Here is a 14,003-nt window from a genome sequence, read left to right as displayed (position 1 = left end):
AGCAAAGAATGTTGAAAAAAGAAGGGTCAAAAACAATTCAGCATTTTCTAAAAAACATCTTTTAACACTTGTAGTGTTACTGTTTTTCCATTGTTACTATTTAAAACTGAAATATTTATACAACGAAAAGTAATCTCACAGAAATTGCTTTAAGAACATATTCTCTTCTAACAATAGTTCAACTTGCTTAGGTAACAGGTTAAAAAACACTGTGCAAACTCATTACTCTAACAGAAGGAATGAAATATTAAAATACAGTTAATTACATTGTGGATAAATGTATTGAGTTTACTTGGATACTTACACATACCTTGAATACCAGAGACTGAGAAGTCACAGACTTGTAAATACATTTCTTTTCATATAGCAATTACATTTGAATAACAAGAGATCTCCACGATTCAAAATGTATCACCCTCTCTTTCTCTTCACTACTGAAAGTTATACCTTCACTCCAGTTTTTCCAGTCTTATAAAACAGAATCACTTCATTATTAGAACCAAATATTACAAGTATTATTACATTTTTTTCTATTTTAAAACTCTTTAATATAGGATCTGTAGAAAATGAAAATGCCATTATTTTCCCTGAATCAGGTTCTGGTTTTCACCAGTAAATTTTTTCAACAACAACATGTATTATTTCTAAAACAAGAGGGAAACAAAATCACTTCACCATTCAGCAAATGGGAGGCAGGGGAAGATTTCTTTAGGTGACTGCACATTCTTACTGTTTTTATTTGTAGTTTGGCTTTAATTTCCAACATGCCAGAAAACAAAATATCAAATATTGTCTTAAAATGGCCAGTCACCATCACAGAGTTAAGAAGGCAGCATATCCAGACTCAGAAAAAGCAGGAAGTAATTCCCAAACCAGCAGGAATTGTTTACTGGTGAAGGTAGTTTATCCAAGTAAAGAAAATCATGCTCAACATCACAAGTATACAATCCACTCTCAGAAATTCTACCCTGAAATTAAGATGGCATTTCTGGAACCACCACTGCTTTTATGCTTTCCTCCAGCACATGAGATGAACTGCAGATTTCAGGTGGAGCTCAGATTTAATCAGCACTGACCTCAGGGCAGTAAGGTGTTCTGGAAGTTACCCTGTTCTATCTTACCTCTCACCTCCAGATGGGCATCCTGAGCGCCAACCTAAACATTGGCAGCTACATCTCAGTTCAGTTCCCCTCAGGCTTGACCATGTGCTTTTACTCATGTCTTTGCAGCAGCTTTGAACTATTTCAGCATGCTAAATCATCGAGAAACTATCTCAGGCGAAGAGCAAAAGCTTCCTGCCAGCTCCAAACAGGTTCAGTGTAAGGTCACACAAGCTCACAGCCTGAACACAGGGCAGGAGAGGCACAGCAGGGCAAGCCTGCGAAGCCAGCAGCCAAATTGGCTTAGGCTGACAAAGAACTGGATCATCAGACTGTTCAAGACTTGAGATCTTGGAGAAGAACCTTGCTAAGCTTTCAGTGATGACAGCGTATTTCAACCATGTATATGCATGACCTGTGCACCTACCTGGAGCAAAAGCTAAGCAAAAAAAAAAAATCAATTAAAGGTATATAGTTTGAAAAAAACCTATATAATTTGGCAGTTAGTTGATTCTCAGGTAAGACTGAAGTGCTAATATATACCCTCTGGATGATTTACACATGCTATTCACTATGGCCACTGGATACAGGCAGAAATTTTTAGAGATGCCAGCAAAGTTCCATCTTCTGGCAGCTGATCCTCTTTTTTTCCTTTCACTTCTCATACCTCCTTAGGTACAGTGCACAAAGTCTGTCAGCTTCTGCACTGCTGCCCAACACCAGCTTCTTTGCACAATTTAAAGAAATCAGTATCTATTTCTCATTTGGTACAGAATACTTTAATTTACTTTAAATATAACAGTGCTGTTTATAGAATTACGGCTTTGACCAACATTTTGAAATTAAAAAAAACAAGAAGTATGGCTCAGCTTTGGTAGCTTCTAGTTTAAGTTTATTAACTCATTTTCAGCTTAGGTATATCAAAGTTTTCAGAACACTGGCAATTGTAAAACTTGCTGTGTGGTTTTCGGAAGAGTGCTGGAACTAGCGAACTGTAACAAGAGCTAGAAGTATTCCCTGCAGAAAACTGGTATTTTGTATTTTCCACTACAGTATTTTCTTTCTTTCTGCCAGGCTCTGCTAATGCCATTTTTGTAATAGGCAACTAAAATTCAGCGAAGCTGAAGAGTCACCTGAAAAGAGAAATGTCTCTCTCCTACTAAGGAGGGCTTCAGATCATGAAAAATACATAATTTCACCCTAGAATTTACTGCATTTTTCAGAAAATTCTAGTAGCTCTTCAAAACAGTTAAGCACAAAGGAAGGCGTACCATGTTGACTTAAAGCAAGCAGCTCTGACACCTCACTGCAGAGCAAAACCATAAAATTGCTGGAACAAGACAGGGATGGTAGGAAAAGAACCAGCATCAGTCTCTACTCCACATTCCTACTGTAATCCCAGATCACCACTGGGCCAATATCTTGGTTTTCTGAGGACTCAAGAACAACTTGACAAATACCAAGACAGCAGAAGAAAAGAGCGCTGAGGTGAGTTTTTCAACAAAACTCCCTGAAGAGAGTAGGTATCAACATTATCCTATATCCCCTGTGGCAAAATAGCTTTCTCCTACTCTTACCTATTACCTCTTCTGGCACAGAAACCTGCTGTAGTGTTCTCTTGTCACTGTCCCATAGTGTCTGAGTGACAATATGTATTTAAACAGTTTGTTTACAGGGATTTTAACAGAGAATGCTTATAGGGATACTGAAATCATGGACCACAACTCAAAGGCCTCATGAAATAGAGTTGATTGTACCCCAAAGCTTTCCAAGAGCATGTTCTCTCCTCTCACTGCACTAATCCTTGGTGCAGCCAAAGCGGTGCTTCAAACCCAGCTCCACAGCCTCCAGGAAGCATTTCCAAGCATAGAGAGTTGATGGGTATACAGGAAGAAGTAAGCAAAGGTAACCTTTAAGCTGTGACAGCCAACTGAAAACTGTGCCAGTAACTATGCACAGCACCTGCCATCAGTAAACAACACATGACTTTTCAGATGGAGAGGAAGGGTAACAAAACAAGTCTAAGATTCTTTACAGGTGCTAAGAATGCATCACTTTTAAGCCCAGCTACCATAAAAAAAGACCTGGAGAGAACAATATTTAAGGTACCAGAAAATACTACAATCGGAGGTATTTGTAAACCTATTCCATAATTCCCATTCCTTCATTCCCAAAACCTCTGCCTATGCCATTTTTGCAACAGGTAATTGCAAAAGCCCCCATGACCTACTTCAGAGATCCATGTGACACTCTCAGTTCTGAACTGAGCTTAAGCTTAAACTTTTATTTGGTGCTCCACAGCAGGTAATACTGTCTGAATGTAAATACTGACTACTGCAAAGGCCAAAATCTATTCCGATTTGGGTAAAACCCCCACAAACAACAGACTACTTACTTTAACCACACAACCACCACCCTCATCCCCAGCCCCTGCAATGTCTGTCTTTAAAAAAAAAAACCAAACACACCGCAAAGTGAGGGAAAAAGGAATTTTTTTTCAGAATTGCAATACATGATTTTAATAAAATTTCTCTACTTACACTTGTAGTATACTGGAGAAGTGTAAGCAGTCCAATTATTTTTCCCTTCGAAAAAAAGAGTATTGAGTGCTGGAAGCCTAAATTTTTCTCATGTTGTAAATAAAATCAAAACACTATTTTTTCTCCTTAACTCCTTTGAGCTGAAGAAAGGTTTCTTTTCTGTGACATATCCATAACAATTTCATGGAAACTGCAGCAGGTACTTCCCAGATTTTTTCCTCCTAACGATTTTCAATACTACTTTACTTGCAACACTCACGCATATTTGGCTGTGTTGAAATGTCAACCAAGTCTGAACTTCTTTTTTAAAAACCATATATTAGAATTGTTACCTACCAGCCACAGCCAGAAACCTTTTATGACACCAATATCCGAACGACCACAGAGTCATATATAAGAAGTCTTCTTTGTATTACAATTATCCTTTACCTAACTGCCTGAAATAGACAAAATTAAAGAAAGTACTTTAGACTACAACCCCAAATATCTGAAAAATGGAAATTACTGTGTCTTGTTTGCCTGTACCACCTCAATTCCTCCCAGTGTTTGCAATAATTGAAGCAACCACCTCTTGGGAAAAGCAAGCAATTATAATTAAATGCTCTACAGTAACATGAAAGGGAATTCATTAGATGTGCATGACAGAAATAAGCACAACGTTTCCTAGCGGCTAAATAGAACAACTGGAAACTGAAATCACATCAGTCTGACACAGTTGAAAAACCCAGTTAATTTAACTGAGATAATGTTGAAAGAAGAGCAAGAATCCAACCACACACGTACTGATTTTGAGCCCTAAGTGTTCAAGACCAGGCAGGCTGCTGACACTTGGGCAACCTGGTCATTTGATGGCAGCACAAGCCCCACTGTGAGCTACCCCTGGTGAACATTCAAGCTTGCACTGGGAGGGCACTCACTCCCTGCTCCCATTCAGAGAACAGAAGGATGGTGAGGAGCTTGTGGGTGTAGGTAATGACAGCTCATCAGGGAAGCAAAAGCTGTGTGTCCCTAAGCAGTGTGGAAAAAGGCACTGACTCACAGCCTCCCACCAGCATACAGGTGTCCATCTGCTTCCCAGAAAGCTGGGCCTCAGCATGCACAGCAGTGGCTTGCAAAGTGGAAGACAAATGCCATAGCTGCAAATGTCCCCCCTTCCTCCCTCCTATTCCCAGCTTCCATTGCCAAGGACCATGCCACATGGAAACCCTTTGGTCAGTTTGGGTTGGCTGCGGAGCCCAGGGGTGCTGAACAGCCTTTATGGAGAGGTTGGCCTTGGCTTATGAAGCCCGGAGCTGCACATTGGATGCAAATCTGCACCTCTGCTCCCTCCCACTGCTTGGGCAGCCATCCCACTGCAATCCTGTGCTGTGCCAGCAGCAAAACCTGCCCTTGCAAACCCCACAGCTTGCTGCTTTTTTGGTGCTTCACCAGGCTGGAGTGCCAGCAACAGTAGGAAACAATGACTTGTAAGAATTTCTAATTCTCTTTAAATCTCTGTGGAATTCCGTTAAACAATGAAAAAGAGACTTTCTGGACAGAGGACTTTATCCACACTGATTTCAAGGACCAACTGAATGCACTTATCTGTTAGCATTTTTTAAAAAGAAGAAAATAAACCAAACTAAAACCAAGAAAGCTTTTATAGTGGAAACTACTAGCAGGCAGTTTAAAATGCAGGTCATTAGATGATCTTGCCACAATGCTGTTTAAAGAAGTAATAAGGAAGCATGAAAAATTAATGTCTGGGCTGAATTTTCCTATGCTTCTTAACTTTAGATACTTAAGATTTTGAAACTGTCAACACTACAGAGTTACATGTCCATTTTTAACACTAATTTTGCATACCTATATAAATATTCTAAATTTTTAATTTTTAAAGTTAGTAAAATAGAGCAATTCCCCATGTTATTTTATATATCCTTTCGTAAACATAACGGGTGCGTTAATGGTGTACACAGACCCTCAACTATGCAGAGGAAATGTGGGTACATTCTTTTCTAACTCTAAAGAAGCAAAAGTTTACTGGAATGCAGAACCTTAGCTTTTAGTGACAACAAAGCATGTCAGGGAAAACAAACTAACCTTTAAAAAGTTAAAATATTACTTTCTTGCATGTTGCTTGAGATATATTTTTCAAAATGACGCCTTACATTTATGAAAAAGCTTTTGCTAATTCATAGCATTTTCTAGTTAATTCTTTTATAGTTATCTTAAGGGTCAACTTACAACAAAATATATCAGTGTTTAATAAATGTGGTACTGTAAATGCCCAAATGCCTACGGTTAACTGCATGTTACTTAATGAGCTATTTTTTGATCCAGTTCCAGACTATACTCTGGAGAACATATTCAGGCATCGTTTGATTTGCTAGGGAAACCAGAATGCTTGTGGCATTTTCCCACTCCTTCTACAACTTAAAAACACATTTTCTATCCTCATATGCAATGCTTATTCTCAGTTTTGCTTTACTACTGGTATTACTGGCAGAGAAATGCAATCTATTTTTATAATTTGTCTGAAATGAGAATCACATTTGTCCTACTCTGCCTGATGGCAGACAAACATGCAAGCACTTGTGACACCAACATCACTTTGTTTTCTGTGGAGATAACTACTCTTACTCGTGCTTATCTTTACCATCTATTTCTAATGCCGCTACAGCAAATGCTCTGAGAAGAGCTACACATTCTCAAGCCTTTTCTTTCACCTGGCTAGAATCCAACTGTGCTGCTGTAACTTGATGTGCATGTTCTGTCTATCACTGACTACTTACACTTGGGCACAAGAAAAGGAGGCAGGTATTTCAACTTAAACCCCACAAGTCCCATGAGCTGCGGAATTTAACATTATAAAGAAAACAAACATGTCTTCTAAATTAAAAACAAACCAAAAACCAACACCCCCTCCCACAAATTTAGCCTGCTTTTCACACATACTTTTAGAGTAAAAAAAAAACTCCTAACATTATTTTATTTCATTACTTATGGTCCTCTTTGGACAGTCTAAAGTACTCACGCAAATAACAGTTTCTTGACTTGCCATCCATAGTAAACCATTCACAAAAGTTACGTACTAGAATTTTGTTATCACATTCTGCTTTTCAAACCTGACGTCAAACTTTTCCTTTTCTACCTATCCCTCTTCTCATCTCCTGTTCTCCAGAATACAAACTTACCAACTATTCCTCTTCATAGTTTTATGACATGACTCATATAATATTCTTTAGTGTCACAGTGTGACTTTTCAGAAAGTCTCATTTGAGATCAAGAGATCAATTTTCACTTATCTTAAACCCTGTTAAAAAAGCACATTTTCCCACAGGATAAACCTATTTTTATTTGTGAAAAGAACACTGTTAACTTTTCTCACTTTAAATAAGATATTATAATGAAAAACTTCTGGATTTCCTTGACTATTTTTTTTTGCCAAGATGTGCTACTCCCTTCACTACATTTCACTGAAGTGAAAGATGATTCTACCTCAGTATAAAGGATGTCTGAACTCTACATGTTAAAACTGCTATAAAAAGAAGTAATTTGAAACATTCACACTCTTTAGTCTGTCTTCTGACAACTTGAGCCAATAGGGTTCATTACGTCTTTGACTTATATAGCACATTTCCAAAATAAACACTAATATGATTCACAAAACAGAAAAACTAATCAAAAATAAAATACATAACCAGAAAATTGCCTCAGGGAAGGATTCTTTGAGGTCTTCCTGAGCCTAGTTTTTACAACACTAGAAAAAGCAGAAAACCTGAGGTTATTTTAATTTTTATCTGTTCACAAATGTGTCACTTTGCAGATTACTTCTTCCTTGCTGCAATAGTAAGTCTCTCTTAAATCTACTGGGGTACAAATGCCACTGAACTCACAACTGCAACTGCAGCAAGAGAAGAAAGATTCCTGTCTCTGCCAGTGAAGTAGGATAAAAAAAAAAGAAAAATAAAAAAAAAAGAAAGGCAATTCTATAGTACTGAACGACTTGTCAGAAAAACTGGAAGGGAAAGGCATGGTAACATCAGCCACAATTGACTTACTTGAATGTCTCAATTAGCAAACTTAACAGCTGAGTGAGTACCTCCAAACCCAGTATTTCATTGTCTATGGCCAGATGGTTTTGGAGGAGAAAGGGCTCTAAGGTGATGTAAGACACTCACCTGTCAGATAACCACCCCTTCGAAACAGAGTGAGTAATTACCCACTGATACGAGTTTAGTAGCCAGGAGGATAAGGAAGCTGTCTCTGCCAGTGGATGACAACCCGTATTGCCAAGCAACATCATTATGTACCAATCCTTATTGCTTTGGCTCTTCAGTTCATTGATAAGTTACATTTCCAGATCAGTCATCACTTACTATAAGGCAGCAGACAACTTGCTGCCCACCTCTCCCTTAAATTTTAGTTTAAGAGTTAATATTGCTAAATATAATCTGTAAAATTTTGTTACAGCCTCACAAAGAAAAAAACTTATTCTTCTAAGTATACAGACATCAGTGTGACAGCGCAAACAATACACTGTGGGTCAAATGAAAATGCTCTCTTGTGTGAGCATCGGTCTGAATCAGCCGTCTCACCAGTTTCAGTGAGGACCAGCGAGATGTGTCAGCAGCAACCACACGCCGTTCAGTAGCAAGTCACAGGGCTTTTGTTCACTGGAGAATGCTTAATGACATCTACAGTGCTGCATCATATAACCCTCTAAGCAAAGCAGTTCAACTCTGTGACATGCTTACTGTACAAAAACCCGAACATCAAACTTTTCCTCTCTATTCTTTCCTTGCTTGTTTTAACTAAAAATGTGTATTATGTGCTACTTCATGATACATAAAGCAAACAAATTAATTTTAGGACATTTGCTTACACCAGTGAGAATTTAAACATTCTAATACACAGCCTTATAAGGATGTACTTATTGCAATACTTTAGCATCAAATATTGCATGTGGAGTTTTTTCTGAAAGTTGCCTTATCAAATTACAGTGCATTTTTGTCAAACGACAGCACAGTTGAGGCCAACTGGATTCTCTACAAAATTATGACATACAACAAGACTGCTAGAGGTGAAAGTAAATAGAAAAAAACCCAACCTTGAATCACAGAACATATTTGTTAAGAACTGTGTTGCTTGGTTACAGCTCTGTAGACCTCTAAAGTCTTGAAGCAAAGCACCAGTATACACACACATCAAAAGAAACGTACAGCTTATCCTTGCAGCATGTTATTTTAACATCTTTATAAATAGGCCTCGATTACTGTAACCAGAAAAACTATTTTAACAGCCAGGATGAGTTATCTACACTGGTTTTCCTCATATGCGTATAAACCCATCATCATTCCCCTATGCAACAGACAGGTTTAGCTGTAATGTCATTGGATGCGTGAAGCGCATTTTTTTTCCTGCCCTCAGCAGAGTGATTAATATCTGAATACCGTATTTTTTCTTTATACTTAAATGTTGTTGTCATTATTTCACTGAAAACAGTAAGTCACAATTGATCAGTTACCATTGCCATTCTGTTAAATTTGAGGAAAGGGTCATCTTTTCTTCTGTTAGCAGCAATAATGAAAATAAAATCTTGAATTCCACCTACAAAGGATCACTGCTACTTCTCACACCATAAATCCATGCTGGTTTTGAGCCAGTCTATTGAAATGCGACACAATTTAAGAAAGGACCAATTCTGAGCACTAAATCAAGTGGCTTTTTATATTTGGGACAGAATTGACCCAAATATGGAATTCATTCATGAATCAATAATTTTTTTCCAGTATTTTGTCACGAGATTGAATCCACAGGCTATTTCAGACTCAGAAGAAATACCACTGACCACAGACAATGCATGTGCTTTCTCTGCCTCCTCCCCAACATAAACACAGTTTGTCAGATTTGATGTTGAGGTGCCAGAAAAGAGAAGCAGCCAAGTGTAATCAGTGAAACATTATTATTAGAAATTCTAAGGTTTAATCTCTATTTTGTGACTAGATTGTCCCAGCACACCTACTATCACCAACAAAGCAAGGACTTTACTGCCAGTTGTAGAATAAAGTTATTGCCAATATCTGCAGTAGCTATGGCCTATCAAAAATATAAAATAAGTATCAATAATTTAAAAATTACAGAAACCAAAATTATAAGCAGCTATCTTTGTTTTCATTTACTTTTGAAACACTTATGAAATGTGCTAAGTATCTTTTTAGTAGTATTTGCAACAATTAGTACTTCTGAAGTCACAAAATAGGCTGTTTTGCCACCAGTCAAAAATACAAACTCCAAACACTTGCTTTTTCAAAATACTTTTAGCGGGACTTTTCATTTCATGGATATGCTTCTTGGACTAATGACTAGCTGAATAAAACCTACTCTTTTCTTATTTTTTTTAAAAAAACACAGCCTGTTTTTTTATTTACTTCGTATCTCCCAGCAGTTTTAGAGGGAAAGGCACAAACTTTTCAGCACATACTCAGTATTCAGAAATGGCACTCTGGGAGCTTCTATTCACAACCAATGAAACCAAACCAAAGCAAACACATATGTGGTAAAACCAGTTTTGAAAAATCTGAGAGGGGAGAAATGAAACTGAAATGTGAGACATTAACTTTCTTTTCATCAAGCGTCTAATTACAAAGGAAATTTGTGACAGATTATGCAAGAAACACTTAAAAATTCTTGTTCTTTTTTTTAAATTTTGTTTTGTTATTATTTTATTGCATCTCAGAGGGCTTGTACAGAAGTGAACTTAGAGAATGTAAGGAAGAATATGAAAAATCATAGTAAAACCCATGAAAAGATCATGTCTGATTTTGTTTGTTTGGCTAAATTATCACCTATCAAGATACCACTCTTGCGGCATTAACTCCAACACAAACCTTGCTCAAATCCAGGGTCTGATGGTTGGCTGACTCAGTAGCAGGTGTTGGGCAGTACCAGAAGCCAATAAAGCAATCTCTGCCTCATTTATTACTACATCCTCCTGATTTTTAAACATAGATTTCTGTATGTTTCCATCAGAGTCCCTAACACAGTAGTAGGAAAAACTGTCCCAAAAGAAAAAAGGCAGTACATGTTTATTAGCTTACAAGATAAACAATGTAAAGAGGAACCAAAAATACCATGGGAAAGAAAACAGAAAATACCACTGCAAAAATGCAAACTTGGACCTTTAAAACAAATCTGTGTAATATTAATTACCACCAACAACATTCACATCGTCAACAAAGTTTCAAGTACCAAATGGGAAGTCCTATGAAGAAAGCAGCTAATTCAAAATAAACCAACTTCTAGAATAAGCAAATGGGAAATCTGACCTTCCTGGACAGAAGTGTGGCTGGAGTGCAGGGTATGAAACTGCAACCAATTACTGACTTCTCACCTGATGCATTCCAGGGATTACTAGACATGTGTTTCTTAGATGGTTGAACACATCCAATGTGATACCAGGCTAGTCCTGAATGGAACTTACTTTAAAGGAAATCCAAGTTATGAAAATGCAAAACCAAAAAAGCACATATTCCCTCTTTAAAAAAAAGAGTACTGCCTAATGCAGTAGTTTTTCTAAAGGAAGGAGCATTTCCAAGTGAAATGCAAGAACTTCAGCACCAGGATTACAAGGGTTCCTAACAGAAGGGCAAAAAAGCATCAATTGCTTACAACTAAGACAGTTACTCTCTAAAAATAACTAGCAAAAGCCAGTTTATAGTCCAGTTACCCAAGCTGGAATTAGTTTCCTTGTTGCAGTGTCAGTTTTCTTTTGCAGAAGAAAGTCTGCTAATCAAACAGATCAAAAGGAGGCCTATCAGTTTCAACAAAACCATACTAGTAATTTAGAACATACATGCGTGTTTTTAGAAGAGGAATTTTGAAATCACCAAGATTCATGTGAACTTGAAAGCAGGAGTTTACAAAAATGGTAACACAATTACTAGTGTAACCTTGAAAAAGGCTGAAACAGATGCCAAGTATGACCAAATGGACATAATACAATGACTATTGGAAATCAAAAAAAGTCTTGATTATATTCAGCTTCAGGTTTTTTCTGTCTAGTTCGGAAATCTTCTGATAGGTGATCACATGCTTAGATTCACAGAAGAGATGACTGGAGAAACTGCAATGCATTCTCAGGGGGGTGGAGGGAAGGAAATCAGATATAGCTCAGTACATAAAGCAGAAAGAGTTCTGCAGCTCCCAGGCACAGAAGGAAGGAAGAAACTTTGATCAGAGAAGGCACCATGTAGTATACACAGGATCCAAGGGAGTCTCCTGAGTGGCAAGGTGTGTAGGGTTGAGTGCTCAGGCTGTCTTGGATACAGTGCTTTCCTGCTTCCAAAACTAATGGAAGGAGAAAATACCGTGCTGCACCCGACCAAAAAGGCTGTGTCAGAGCTGCCTCCAGTCTGCTGTTCGAGCACTGAAACCACTGAGCAGAGCCAAGAGTGCCCTATTAGCACTGAATGGGGACCTACAAACCACATTCTAACCTGAAGCCTACAAACAGAATCTTAACACCATGTCAGCTGAAACACCAGTTAATTGTGTGGGTTTTTCCTCAGGAGAAGGTACACTTGCCCAGCTCGACCAACACCAGATTGAGTACTCCATGTCAAAGACTCCCGAACCACTCACACCACTGGTAAAGAGTGAAGCTCACCAAAACCTTATTTCTCATCTACGTGCCTTCTTTCAGAAGGTGACCAGCACAATGCACACCTGTTTACAGCATCAATTCACAGCCTCTGCATTTCTTTCTGTTCAGCTAAAAGCACTAATCCTGCAGCTAATCCTCCCAGGGGAGAATTACACCCTATAGCAGTGTGGTAGGAGCAGTCTGATCTGCAACACACTTCTGGCACTAATGTGACAGTTGGATGGATAAGAACTGTTTCTGAGGATAAAATATCTGGGAAACAGGCTGGTGAACAGTGGGTTATGGCCCTCCGCCAGTTCACATGCTAAGATAGCTTACAGACCTTGGACTTCTGGGAAAGGGAAACAGATGTTTCAATTTGCACAGACTGTTTCTCCTTATTTTTTATCCACCACAGCTCTTAATGATGTACTCACTATCCAGTGCATGGGCACAGGGCCCCCAGTGAACACTCACAGCTTGAAACATGAATTTATACTAATGCATTACTACCCATATCTTCGTTTTCAGCAAAATCAAAGTGAAAAATGCTTTAAGTAATGGCTCCATGATCTAGAGCAGTGATTCTCTTTACATGATGAATGCATGTGCACTTAAAATAGAGATACACATGTAGTCATTCTTAAACTGCATTGCTTCTGACACTTGAAAAAATTATTCCATACAACGATTTTGATAAACAATTTTACTGATGTAAACATTAATATTAGCATGAGAATAGTAGACATTTTAATTGAAACCTAACAGCTGTTAGAAGCCAACCTCCTCACACAATATATGCTCTCACCTACTGTCAGCATGGTTCCTGCTTGAATGAGTGGAAGGAAGGAGAAAAAAAAAAGGCAGCTGCTATCCTGACAATTTGTAGCCTGTGGATTACAGGCAAAATAAACTTTATCTAGGCAACACAAAGGGATTCTGGAATGTTCTCTTTGTTTTCTAAGCACATGGCATCAAGAAACGGATCATTAAAATAAAAATAAAAATCTAGAACCACAATTGCAGCGCTGTCCAATTCAGAAGCAAACGTGGTTGACTCTCTGTCACACTGGCCTGGGCTCTGCATCACAGAGGGGCAGGGGGCGGGCAGGGCAGATTGGAAGTTGCTGTCTCCAGGGATGGAAAGTGTTCACCCCAGCAAATCTCTCACTGCAGAGCAGGATTCTTAACTGCACTATCACCACTTCTACCTAAATGTTTCATATATAGGTTACATTGCAATATGATGATTTCCTGTCTAAAGGAGGGCAATTTAAGGTTATGAAATTTCAGCTTTTTATCGTGAAGGAGATTCTGTTAAAACAAACACATTTTCCGTTTCTCTCTTCACTGTCTATTTTGCATTTCTCTATCTTTCAAGATATCTCTGTATGAAAATTTTAGAAAGATCAAGTTTTATTTCCCAACAGAATCTTTCACATACTCGGCAGCAGAGCATATGTCTGATCTTCAACAGCTTTTTATTTGTAACTCTGCATTATTTAATTGCAGTGGGGATGGGCACTAAAAATCCAAATGTGTATTCTAATGGACAAAACATGTCAGGAATATTAATATTCAGTTTTGCTAATTGGCACTCTGAGTACAGTATGCATGTTTTTAGCCAGCATTTTAAAAGAACTGGTTGAGTTTTTCTTTGATGGGTTGATAATTTTCAGAATTCTGTAGGAAGGTCAAGCTAAGCAAGAAATATGTGGTTACATACACAAAGTTCTT

General features: G+C 38.1%; 1 protein-coding gene across 2 annotated transcripts in view; it reads right to left on the bottom strand.

Annotated features, from left to right (window-relative positions):
* CDK17 (cyclin dependent kinase 17) overlaps positions 1 to 14,003 on the bottom strand; it is a 95,699-nt gene that overhangs the window by 18,554 nt on the left and 63,142 nt on the right. The gene's annotated exons all lie outside the window — the stretch shown is intronic.

Source organism: Pithys albifrons, chromosome 3, assembly GCF_047495875.1.
Source record: "Pithys albifrons albifrons isolate INPA30051 chromosome 3, PitAlb_v1, whole genome shotgun sequence".
Lineage (NCBI taxonomy): Eukaryota > Metazoa > Chordata > Aves > Passeriformes > Thamnophilidae > Pithys > Pithys albifrons.
The sequence above is the reverse complement of the archived record's forward strand: the minus strand, read 5'-3'. Positions and strand labels throughout refer to the sequence as shown.